Genomic DNA, 13,429 nt, shown 5'->3' with positions numbered 1-13,429 from the left:
CAATCAGTTGGTAGCCTTGTTTGCAGCGGTACCTAACTGTATCTCCGTGATGGAAAGTTGTTTTTCTTTTGGAATAAAAAGCAATGTTTGCGTTATTTGATCGAGGAGGCTTTGGGCAATCAGAGTTTACTTCACGGAAAGAACCTGACAAAATGAAAATTATGAAAGTACGGTAACTTTCAAAAAACTGCCATAAATAGCAAACCATTTGTCTAAGATTACAAGCTACCTTTGACCATGGTATCTATGCATTAACCTCGTTTCTCCGCCTCTAAGTGGATACATTGTTGTTGTTTTTTAAGTAGTACTAAATTTCATTCTTGCTTTATCACTCAGCACTAAAGGAAGAGATTTAGAACAAGACAATGCTCAGCCGCGCCTCTGTGCGATTATGTTGAAACTACCTTGCGAAACTTTGAGAGCAATACATACTGCAAATAAATACAAAATACACATTATTATTGTTATCATGATAATTACTCACGAACACATGAAGGTGCGGTGCCTGACCAGGTTTGCGAAGAAAGGCAGGTTCTTTTTTTTGAGCCTCGGACCAGTTTGTAGCCGGTAAAGCACTTATAAGTTACCACATCTCCTTTTTGATAACGAAACAGAACGCGATCAACATGTGAAAAGGAATTTCTTGAGGGTGGATTGCACGCAGTAGATCCATGTGCGAGCAGAAGCCATGAAATCTGCAGCCCCAGAAATCGACCTCGCATTTTTGGCAATGCAATTACAATTTGACAAAACGTTGCAAAATTTAATTACTGCAATCAGACAGTCTGTTTGCGCTTTTTATACTATCAAGCAAAAAGTTACTTTTTCTTCTCATTTTTCTCTCTGCTTTGCGGTAGCAACGATTTCCCTTGGGCGTTAAAAAGAAGTGGAAAGGATTAAAAAATTGCCTTGTCACTATTGATTCCAGCAAGCTACCGCCCGCAAATTATGTTTTTATGCTTCTACAACTTTTTATTTTACTGCAATACTGCAGTTTGTAAACAGTCCGACTATCTTCTCAAAACCAAGGATCAATTACTACACGCAACAGAAAAAAAAACAGCATCATCAAATACCTACAGCCACCGTAAAATCAGCGCACCCGAATCTGCTTATAGCATAATAAACCTTGCTTAGATTCCATGCGGATCTTGCCAAGCACTTTTAAAACGTAAGTTAAATGTTAATTACTTTTATTTTGTTTAGTAGTGAGAAGGAATAATAATCTAGTCATAGTAGTGGTAATGTATGTGTTTGTACACAGCGCTGTTATATGTACATCAAACTTCACTGCTCCTGGTTCACAAAGCCGACAGTTTCTGCGCAGCAAAGTTTAACGTCTTTAATGTGATGCAAAACCAGGAAAATCAAACAGTCGCCAAAAATCTTAGTCTTGGTAGACCGACAGAAACCAAACAACGTCATCACTATTGTTAACTGTTATCCAATGCAAAAGATTAAGTTTATCAAAAAAGAGTTTATAAGTAGCCTGCCAAGTAGCCTATTCGCCACACTTGATGACGTATTATTATTCTTTCATTAGTTTATCAAAGCAAGTTCTTATTCTCCGTCTTGATTAGAACTTATGCTAATGAAGAACCTTAAGTGGACATGGAAACCAGAAAACGAAAAACTATTATTATTCAACGTCATGAGTGTCACGATCAAACTTTGTTGTGGTTTTGGAAGACACTGGGTTGTGATTACGTTTGACTTAACTTGATAAGCTACTTTAGCAAGCTATACGCGGAAGCTGCTTTGAGAACACAAAAAGACAAACTTTGAGTTTGCTGAAAAAAAACTAGCTTATTTGACGGCACAATGAAAATAGCCTAGAAAAGCATTGATTTGACGTCTTCTGATGTAGATTTTTTAACTATATGCATATATATTTTTCTAAAGGCAAAATTTTGCCCTAAAGAAAATCTTTCAACAGTACCTATTTGCTACAAATCTATTTTGCTTTGCAAAACTACGGTAGTTGTGTCGTTTAGTCATTGACCGAGTCTTTTCCGCATTGTGCAGTCCAAACAGCTAGTGTCGTCAGTAGCAGAAGACAATTCACTTTTAGATGCGACGTTTCAAACATGTAAAAATAATGGTATAGTCCTATACTCAGTTCTGAGCTTCGGGGAATGAAAAAACAAGGTTCTCATTACACTAGGCCTTCAGCACTAACGAAGTGGGGTGGCCAGTTCCTGTCGCTTGGATCGCTTTCCTTCAGCAACTATGCCTATCAAATTTATTTCATCCTGTGTAGAGATGACTGGTGTTTATCAACAACCAGCTTACACCTGGTGTCGAACCAGGTTTACACAACTGTAAAGCCAGTGTCTTTTCCGTTGCATCATCCCACCGCTCATCAAACGTGTAGTTTCTTTGGATAAAATACGATTACACGCTTATTTATTGTGTGTCTTATTAACAAGTATTTTGAAACGAAAATCTGGAGTTAGCCTAAGATTTTACAGTGAGTGTTCTTTTGATGATTGCATCTAAACATTTTTTAAACTTGTTCTATCTTGTATAGATGCTAGTGTTACCTCATGATCAAACAATATGCACTTTTGCCTTGTTTGAGTGGAAAATTCACGAGATTTCTTAACTCGACATTTCGTCTAACTCGAGAGCTTTTCCTATTCTCTTCAGTTCTCAGCTTTTGCGTTAGCGTATGATTCGAATCATTGACTTATGAGTTTTAAGTTGTACTATGCTTCAGCAACAGTCAAACGTTTGCGTGCTTTCCTATCTCATAACTAACCGTGTAAGTAGTTTATTTTGAGATAAAAAGTTTTACCAACTTTAGGCGAAGAGTATGGATGAATTGAAGGCCATTGCAACCAACAGATACGTTTAAAACGTTACTAAAACTGGAGAATGTTATAAGCACGTCGTTTGAATGTGTAGGCAAAAAATTATATCGATGAAACGTGTTGTGTAAAACTTTTGCTTTGTTTTTTTTTTGTTAAAAATTTGTAAACCATCTATCCAATAAAGCTAAACAATCAACACACCTTTTACATGATTTCATTGCTCTTGTTTATCGAAACTTTTATGATTGTGTGAAATTGTTTTCATGTTTTAAAAATGCGGTGGTTTTCACACACTCTATCTGACAATGCTACCAACTTCGCAAAATCGATTGAGTTATAAAAAGTATCCTCGAATCGAATTTGATTTTGTTGTCGTGTCCAAGCTTACACCCGGTGGTTGAAGATTTATATTAAGTGGACGGGAAGGCAAGGAAGCCAATCTTCGTGTCCACCTTCAGGCGTGCCTTTAAGTGTCCTGCCAAACACACAGCCCATGCTCTTGAGCGGTGTCGAACCAGCGCCCTTTCGTTGCCGTTTCAGGGTTTTCACCAGTCGGCTATGCAGCCAACAATTTGATGATTACAAGTGACATGATGCTTTGCATTCATCCAGAACAAAAAACCATTCAAGGTTGTGGCGTAATTCATGTTTACGTACATGTAAGCTATGTCAGCATCAACCACACAAAAAAAAAGAAAAATTAAGCTGGATTTTATTCTCAAACCAAAATTGTAATTAAATTCACAAACACTTTGCACAATCTAAATAAAAACCCAAAACGTAAATACTAAACTCAATTGGTATCTACTTTTGGGATCTTTTTTTTTGGTTAGTTTGATCTGGCGTTCCTACTTAGCACAATATTGAATAGGACTGAACCTTGTTTACGTCACGATGCTGCAAAGCTGTGCATGACTTGCAGTATTTAAATCTACCTTAGCCAATGGTTTTGTTTGTCATTTAATCGCTTTAGTTTATCAGCCAAAACATGCAGTTAACGCTGTGAACATAGACAAATATGGCTTGTACAAAAAATTATTTTTGTTTTATTTAACACGTTTTAGCTGATTGATTTTAAGTTTGTTGAAATAATATTTTGTAGTCTTTAGTAGCCTATCTTCATAGCCTACTGACTGTAAACCATACTGACTCATCAAGAGCGTCTGTAATAAAATATTTAGCCTATTACCGTCAAGATCTTAACTGCACTCTTCTCTAGAGGCCTAAAAAGCAAACAACAGGTCTCAGTAACTCTTTAAACACTGCTAAAGTAATTGTACTTGAAAAAGTTGAGACTTCTTTTGCTTCTCAAAATTCTCCTTAAAGCCATAAATTGTATTCTTTTAATTGCAGTTAGAACGAAGGATTGCCAGATTGGTGAAGCGTGACAAAAAGCTCAACGACCTCTATAGCCTAACAATTGTATTTAAATGAAGGAAATTCTATGAAACACTTATTTTTGTTTTCCTTTTATAACCTTTTCATTCTGACAACCAACTAAAAATGTAAATGCTTTGGCAGATAAATGAATTCAACACACTTGTTGTTTCACTTTCTGGACTTTTATATTTCAATAATTTAACCCTATTTCCTGTGGGGGGGGTCGGTGGGGACTTGGTACTTTTTAAAGCAATATAATTAAAGAACTACGCGATCCACAGCTTTGAAATTTCTTGACTTTTCCTAAAAATTATTCAAGTATTTATTCCGCTTTAAATGACGTTGCTATTGTCTATAGTTTTAGAGATATGGCATGATTTTCATAACATACTCTGATATTTTAGCTAGCTACTAGCTAGCCCTTTTGTTTTCAAATTATACGGATTAATAGGATTACTGAGCGCCGCCGTGCGTGGAACTGCGACGCAGATATCTCATGATTTGGTTTTGTTGTAAAGCATTCAACCGTAATGATTCCGCCTTTTGTTTGCAAACTCGAGTTTTGAGTTGCTTGGATTAATCTTTTAATTACATCTGAGTTGCTTTGAAATTATCAGAGAGTATCCGATAAGCTATGCTGAAAAAAATGTAATTTTACGTTGTTTTCTATGACGAATACATTTTGTTTCTAACTTATAACAAGAAGCAGTAGGAAAGTTCTTGACAAAACTCTGTTTATCTCATAAAACAAACATACTGATGTGGTATATTTCTTGATTTCTTGTCGGAAAGCAAGGAGTGCGTTCTTGACCCGCCAATAAACTTTTGCATGTACCTGTGCAGTGTGCACTTATATTCACATGAATATTTATGGATGTTGTGAAAATGTTTTATGAAAACGAGAGATTGATGGATACTGAAAAGAACTTGACACAGACTATCTAAACTGCTTGGCTTTTGTGGAAAAACACACGCAGCTAAATTATTGTGCTTTGACAAGCATTGTGCATATTGTATCATCACTGAATCTTTACCTAAATGGTAATTTTGCAGTTGCTTGAGAGATTACAAAATTATTTTTTTATACGAGGATTGAAAAGTTTTGATATATCTCAGCAGAAACACTATTAGGACCAACTCAATAATTTCAAACTTTTCGTTCAAATGTTGGTCTTCAAAAGCTTATTTTCACAAAACGGTGTAGGCCTATATCTTTTTCTCCATAAATTTGGACGTTTGTGTCATTTGGAGCAAAGTTGTTTGTTGGGTTGAAAGAATCTGAAATCAATGCCTCGTTTTTGTAACGTATCGTAACGTAATCTATCAGTCAGCGCTTTTGTGCCTTTTTGTTTTCGAATACATTTCCGGGACAAAAGGTTGGCTTTTGTAGTAATGCCATCAACCATAGAGTTGTATTCTCTGACTGCATCTCAAACGCGATACGATACTGAGCAATTTTTCTAAAGCATTATTACACAAAATGCATATCTGACAAAATAAGGAAAATATGTTGAATTGAATTATATTTTATACGGATCGTTTTCCTTATCCTTGAAAAAAAGAAAGAACGATTTTTATCGTTTGGCATAAAAATATGTATATTGAGGTTCACCTTGGTTTGCATAATCAAAATCACCCCAAAGAATTGCTTGAAGTGATTTTCGCAGCTATTTGATCCTTCGCGATGATATCAATTATATTTTCTATCAGATGAAACCTGTTCAAACTATTTTTTTTAAAAACTATGGTTCATTCAAGAATATACCACTTTTTAAATATAGCTTACTTCATTTTTGCGTTTTTACTTCGATTTTTTCACAAGCAAGACTTTACACAAAACAAGTTATTTGCAACGTGAGTTGATTGACCATAGTAGCCTAAATGGACCAAAAAGCTGTGGCCAAAACTTGATTACTTTTTATCAAAATGTTTGCACATTGGAAACAGCAATCACTTTGTTTCAAATCAGCTAATCACTTTTTGTCATTGGTTCAACGTCTGCAGACGTCTAATCTAATATACGACAAAATTGATTTTCTGGTTCTTCGGTTCGGAAAAACATCATTATGATGTATTGTGACGTGGTCTATCAGCCAGCAGTAGTTTATGCGTCTTTTGTTTTTGGATGTGTGTCAATTACAAAAGATAGCTTTTGCAGTAACGCCATCAACCGCAAACTGCTTCTAAAATGCTATTTCAAAATTTGAACAGAAAGAAATCTTCTAATGCGCAAGAAATAACTTGACACAAAATGCATGTCCAACAAATAAGAAAAAAAATGTAGAAAACGTTATTTTGCAAATCTAGTTAACAACATGAAAAAAAACACTTCAATCATTTTGACACAAACGTGCATTTTTAAAATATCAACAACCTTCAATTTTGCCCAAGGAAAAAGTCAACACTTTAGTGATTTTTTGTTTTTTTACGACAATAGCACTCGGCCTGAAAAAGATTTTTTTCTATTTTTCGTATCGTTATGTCACGACTTTGAGTTTGTTACGCAGAACGGGAGTTCCATTTGGCAAACGACCTCTTCTATAGCGTACCAACACGATTTGACTAAACGATTAGTATCACTACATTTTGTCACAACTGTTTGCAAAATTGTTTTATTCAAAGTGATCATTGTTGGTAAGTATTGAAACATATCACTTTGGAATGCATCGTGACATAGTTTATCAGTCAGGAGTTTTAGACGCTCTTTGTTTTTGGAGTGCATGATGGCCTAAAATGGAACAAGCTCCTATCGAAGCAAGTCACTACTTTTGGATAGGTTGTTGTTCAAATACCACGTGACACCATTTGGCTACCTTACTTTTCTGTATTCAATCGCTACCCAGACAGCAAATCAGACACTTTTTACATCGATTCAACTTCTTTAGACGTTGAAATAATGTTAAAAACGAATAAATACCTTCCTGAGATGTGCTGTGAAATGCAAAGTGTTTCTTGATCATAGCCTACATAACCAAATTCGACAGTGTGAATGTGAAAAAAAATTTGCTTGATTTAGTTCCAATATCAAGTAATGACAGTCATCATCATCATCATCATAATCCATCGTCGGTTTGTTCCCCACTTCTTTTTCAAACAGTACGTTTGAAAAAGTGTAGACTATAAACATGAGGCTCAAAAAGAACTTGAAATAGTTTTTTGCGGTGATTACTGATTATGTCTCATTCTCTGCAAATGTTGCAACAAAGCAAATTTTTTTTGCAATGCCTCCGGCAAAACAACAAGCAAACGCGAGTTGGACACCAATTACGATTTCATTGAAGCGTGGACGACGTCTCCGCGTAAGAGATTAAAATCTACACAATGGAATTAACCCGTCACACTCAATTATAAGTTAATTAGGAAGCAATTTCTCAAGTCAAATAAAAAAAAATATGACCAACCATCAAATTATTTGATTTTTCAAGTTGCGCTGTTGAACAAATTGCAAAAGAGTTTCGATGTTATGTTGTCAGATAAATTATCTACACCATGTGAAAATTTGATTGATCTATCTTGCGTAGTTTTTGAGTTACACGAGCTCAAAGTGATAGTGTCGAACCGACCCCCCCCCTCCGCAAGTCAACTGGCCAAAATACGTCACAGGAAAAAGGGTTAAAATAGAAAACAAAATGAACATGATTTAAAATGTTACAAAATAGTGACGTGATAAACAGTTGGCCGATATTCACTTGTTTGCTCTCCAATGCAACTACAGCAACAGACGGCAGCCAAAGGCTCGTCGACTTGAAATAGTTCATACCAGCCAAGTGAACTGTTCTTCAACTGTATGCCAACTATATGTTATATGTTTGGTACGAGATCACAGAATTAAAGTCTTATTTTGCGTACGTTTGTATCTTCTGATTGCTTTTATACATTTCGTTAGTAGGCAACCATTTTGCCTTAAAAATCGCAAAATACATTTGATTAACGTTATGCAAGTACAACCATAACGATTTTAAACAGAAGAGTTCATTTTGACAATAGATAAGGACCTGGCTTGCAAAGTAACCGCAACCTAGCAACCACGGTTCAATTTTCGGAGTGTACATTTAAGCAACGCAATTATAGGACACATCCTCACTCAGCATTCTCCAACGGAAACTTTGTATGTGCAGGTGGCAGTGTCAGTTTAGATAACTATTTAGTTCACTAGTTTCAGCAGGAGCGTTGACAGGGGGTCCAAGGGGTACTTTCGGATCCGGATGGGATAATTTTAGGGGCACGTAAACTTTTTAAAGGACTTTGGAACTTGAAGAAGTCACAGCGGACTGTTCAGATATATCGCACTTTTTTTGGTAGTGCCTTGATTTGGAGCTTAAGAATCTTATTAGTATCGGCCTAACTCATCCTCGTAACGGCTCTGATCACCAATAGTATCTTCAACATTAATGTAGTCCACGTGCGCCAGTCTAAATCTAAAAAGCAGTTTAGTGTCTGTAGATCTACGAAGACTGACAAAAAAGAACGTTTTTGAACTACCTACAAAAACTGCATGTGTTCCTAGTTTCATTTTGCAAGATAAAGGTTTTCTTTGAAGACGTGTTTGCGTGCAACAGTTTTATGGAAAATATCCAAACTAAGACGGGCTGTATAGACTGATCAACCAATTAGTTGTACATAGAAATATTTTTCCGATTCGCCAACAATTAATGAATCCACGATTCATCAAGTTGTAGGGTTAGTCTGGGCCAAATGCTCAGAAACTTCACGTAAGATGGACTATAAATAAGTTTGATGGCAACACTTCCTAGAAACAGCATCGTCATTCCTTTTTGTTTTGTACTACAAAAGCCTGGCGAGATTAGCAAGGTCATTCACGTGTCGTGGTGTTGACGTATTGGAATGCTTTTTTGGGCAATAAAAGTTGGCAAAAGTTTGTTAAGTTTGTTTCCAGTGTCTAGTTAAAATGGCATGTTTTGGTTCCAATCCAATTGATTAAACGAATTACTCATTCAGACATATGCATCCGCTTCATGATTTACGATTCCTAGAAGATCTTTCGCTGGGTAAACAAAATAAAAACTTTCACAATTTGGTAGATTTTGCTGCAAGCAATTTTCAAACAATCGGACTTTAAACCCAGGGCTATAGCAACAAAGAACGTGGCCCCCTCCGAACATAAGTCCGGGGCCCCTTACAACGTAGAAACTGGAATGTGGTATTTATTTTACACAACATGCAGGGTTTATATTATGTATACACAGTAGAGGCACAGTTCCGCTAATTAGCGAAGCTAACGCTTTGGTTAACGGATTAGCATTTTCGTTAATATTTTGAAATTTTAGCGGACTCGTTAGCGAAAGTAACTTTATTGAAAATCCGCTGATTTCTTTGTTGAAAGCTAGCTTTTACATTAGCTGCGCCCACCACTGTGTAATGTGTATACATAGGTCTACAGTGACAGTGTGGACATATATTCCATAATTACGCAAAGCGCTTCTTTCGAGCCTTGTTCTGCGCAAATTGTAATGGGTCATAGTCCAGGGATTTGGCAATCTTGTTTTCGATGGTAATTGCAAGAGCAGAAAGCTTGTCATCTGCCACGGTTAAGCGCAGGATATTCTTGATCAGTTTCATTCTGCTAATGGTCCTTTCAGCACTGGCGACAGTAACTGGTGTGGTCGGTCAGAAGAATTCTGGTGCAAATGCAAAGATTCGGATATATCTCCTGCTGAAGGCTGTTCTTGTACTTTAAAAAATTGCTTGCCGTGACAAATCCTCTCTCGAAGACATAAATAAAACGATTCAATTCCATTATTAGTTCTTTGGCATCAATGCCTCCCATTTTTTTTTTAATTTTTTTGCAGTGATTGTCCAGTTCCATTGTCCGCCCAATTAGCTCAGTGGTTGCGTGCCCGCTCAAGACCACGCGGCGTAAGTTCGACTCTCGGGCGTGCGCTTGAGCAACGCATTTCAGGACTGCTCTCCATTCAGCGGCACCTAGTGAATGAAATAATTTCTTGGCAACAACACTTCAATAATCGGAAGTCTGCCAATCTCGCTAACCAGCCCTGCGTCAAGAGCCTCTACAGTCTACATGTATGCGAAACTATCAGAAATAACCAATCAAGGCTTTGTCAGTCAGAGGATAAAGATTCAAAACCAACCAACCCAACCATTTTCTCTGAGACACTTCTTCAGGCTGCTAGCGTTGTACAGAAGTTCAAACAACTTGTACCACTCCACGAGTTGGTCAAAGCGCAAACAGAAGACATGGCCTGATCAGTGAGTACAAGAAAAAATTGCGATTTGAATATTTCTTCAGCAGAAAGATGACCCGAATCATCAGCACATTCGTAACCAAACATTCTCTTCCTACGTCGTACCGTGTTTTTGAAAACACCTGCTCAATACCAATAAGCTCTGCTATTTCGCGTGCGTTTGTGACCACGTATTTAGCCTATGTCCTATATTTCGATAGTATTTCAAAATCTTCGGCGGAGGGCTCTCATTCCTTGCGGGGCCCCCTCCGATCGGAGGGTTCGGAGGACGGTTGCTACGCCTCTGTATAAAATAATGGTTGCCAAGTATAATGATAATAAGTTAATAACCTAACAGCTAAGCAGATTTTATCGTCTAGTGGATTTACAAAACTTTTTCAACGTACCATGGCAGGTAAGACCCGTTACTATTTTTTTTTTTCAACAAAGTACTTCGCCTTCTCTACTTGTCAAAAAGTTGAAAACTGATCAATAATCTGTTTGCCATTGTGTCGCACCGTTCATTGCATTCTCACACTCATTCCTTTGTATAATCACTAGGGCCATTTTTATATGACCTTAAAAAATCAATAATATGACTTTATTTTTTGGAAAATATGACTTTATATGACTTTATGTGAAAATCGTTTTTTTTACATGCGCACAACGTCACTCACGGAACTAAAGAGTAAAACATACGCAACATAACAGTAATACACATCCATTTTTATTTTAAACCACTGTTGTAGACGTTGTAGTACAGTTTCATGTAGTGTGGAATGTTAGAGTCTTTGAAGTTACGATTTGGACGTAAAAATGACTTTAGTAAGGAAAATGAGCGCTCCACAGACGCTGATGTGGGTTGACACTTCTGCAGTTTTGCATAAAGCGCTGGTGAAATGTCTTGTCTTTGTAGCTCCATAATTTGTTTCACATCGTTTTTGTCCAATCGCTTCTTAATGTAATTTTTGAGCTCAAGCGGATCTTTTCCGAAATCAAGGGCATTTAGATCAGCATGGGCCTCTTTGATTTGCCACACAATGCAACGTGTGACCTCATAAAATATAGATCTGTGACTGTAAGTGTTATGTAGGCTAATCCTACAGTTTGCCGTCGTTCAATCAGAAATTTCTTTACTTTCTTAGTGCTTAATTGCTTCACCGCTTAAATTGGTACTTTTTATTTAAAGTATACAACGGTATGACTTTATAACTCAAAAATATGACTATATAACTTAAAAAGCTGATTTATGACTTAACCAGGAAAATATGACTTTATATGACTTCATAACTTTCTTAATATACCTCACAGGGATGCGGTTTTTGCGTTAAAATTGATTTTACGACTTACTAATGCATAGAAAAAAATATGACTTTAATGACTTTAAATGGCCCTAATAATCACATTATCTGTATCAAGGGGCGTAGTCGGAGGGGAAAAAGGGGAAAATGCTCCCCGCAAAAAAATATTTTAACCAACAATTTCACACTCTGTTACAGCATCATTTGACAAATTTATATCAATGATTAGGCAAAGTACTCTATGAATGCGCAATTTTAAGGTGTTTTTTCAAAGTTTTCTGGAAGAGGCCCTAGACCTAGACTCTCCTTTGGGTGCTCCAGCTTCGGTGACTCGTTTCCGGGCTCATTCACATGTGCAAGATATTTATGTGCCTCCTTATTTTAATTTTTTGGCTGGCTACCCCCTGATTCTATTCATTATTGCAAGAGTAACTTGCTACGACGATGGTTAATGCTTGTACTGCATAACTGATCGTCGTTTGAGTCTCTGAAACATGAGCTTGAGTCTCTGAAACTTCTCAGTGCACATAGCCCTTGCTAAAATCATACTAAAGGAAAAACCTGACTTGGCGATTTTCCACGTTCTTTGTGTTTAACATGCTACCATAAAACGACTTTGAAAAAATTTTTGCCCCATTGCGGTCTGACCACCATTGCGCGCGTGCTTTTGTCAGAGGTTTCAAAAGCGGAATGGGCTTGAGCAGCGAAGCATGCGATTATACAGTCTACGTCACAAGCGACTAGCAATCAGCTGATCGGGCAAAAGGTTTTACTGCGTGAGTTTCAAATGGCAGATCTTGTTCTTCAAACATTAAATCAGCTTCTTTTACATAGATTCAACGTATTCAGGCCTTCAATCAATGTAAAATGAAAATGTAAAAAAACAAGTTTTTGAAGGCAAACTCCACAAAGGCATGTGAAACAAGTTAGGCAATTCAAAAGGCGTGGAGTAATCAGCATTTTTTACATGGATTCAACGTTTCCAGGCCTTGAATCAATGTGAAAATTCTTGAAACGCAACACGTTTGAACTTTCCAACCCAACGCGGGAAAACACTTTTGATAATGCTACTGCTAGTCACTTGTGACGTAATTCTCGAGCAGTTTTTCCACTTCTTGGTCATTTTGCAAAAAATAAAAAATAAATGAAACACTGGACTTTGCACCTTGCCAGCGCCATTGAAAACAATTTTTTTTTTCAGTAATTTTTTATGAAATGTATTCTTGAGTGTTCAGTTTACGCATTTTAATGCTTAATTCCCGTTTGAAAATTTTATTTAGTATGCCTTTAAAAAAGAACGATAAAAAAATTCAGTAATTATTCAAGCCAATAAACGTCTTTTATCAAATCGCTGATAAAAACGCGTTTGTTTCCATTGCTAAAAGTAGCCTACTTAAAGTAGCCCTGATTTAGGCAATTAAGCGTGAGAAAGTTAGTAGTAGTAGTACGGACAAGTTGAAGATTTTAGCAAAGCAAGTTGCCCCAACGATGGCAAATGAAATATCAGTTGTTTGATGAGATTTCAGGAAGATGACTAAGAATGAGTTCTGTAAAGGTAAAGCCAAAATTAAAGATTAAATATTTCTTCCGGAAATAACTCATATCTGCTATTTTACTGTAGCCCACAACCTCTCTTAGCACCATTTTCCTCTTTATATCAGAAATGCATTTGTGCAACTTTTGATGAAAGCAATGGTGACATTTTCTATAGCCTAAACTCAATTATCCGACA

The sequence above is a fragment of the Aplidium turbinatum genome, chromosome 3 (genome assembly GCF_918807975.1).
Source record: "Aplidium turbinatum chromosome 3, kaAplTurb1.1, whole genome shotgun sequence".
Lineage (NCBI taxonomy): Eukaryota > Metazoa > Chordata > Ascidiacea > Aplousobranchia > Polyclinidae > Aplidium > Aplidium turbinatum.
Note: the sequence above shows the minus strand (reverse complement) of the source record.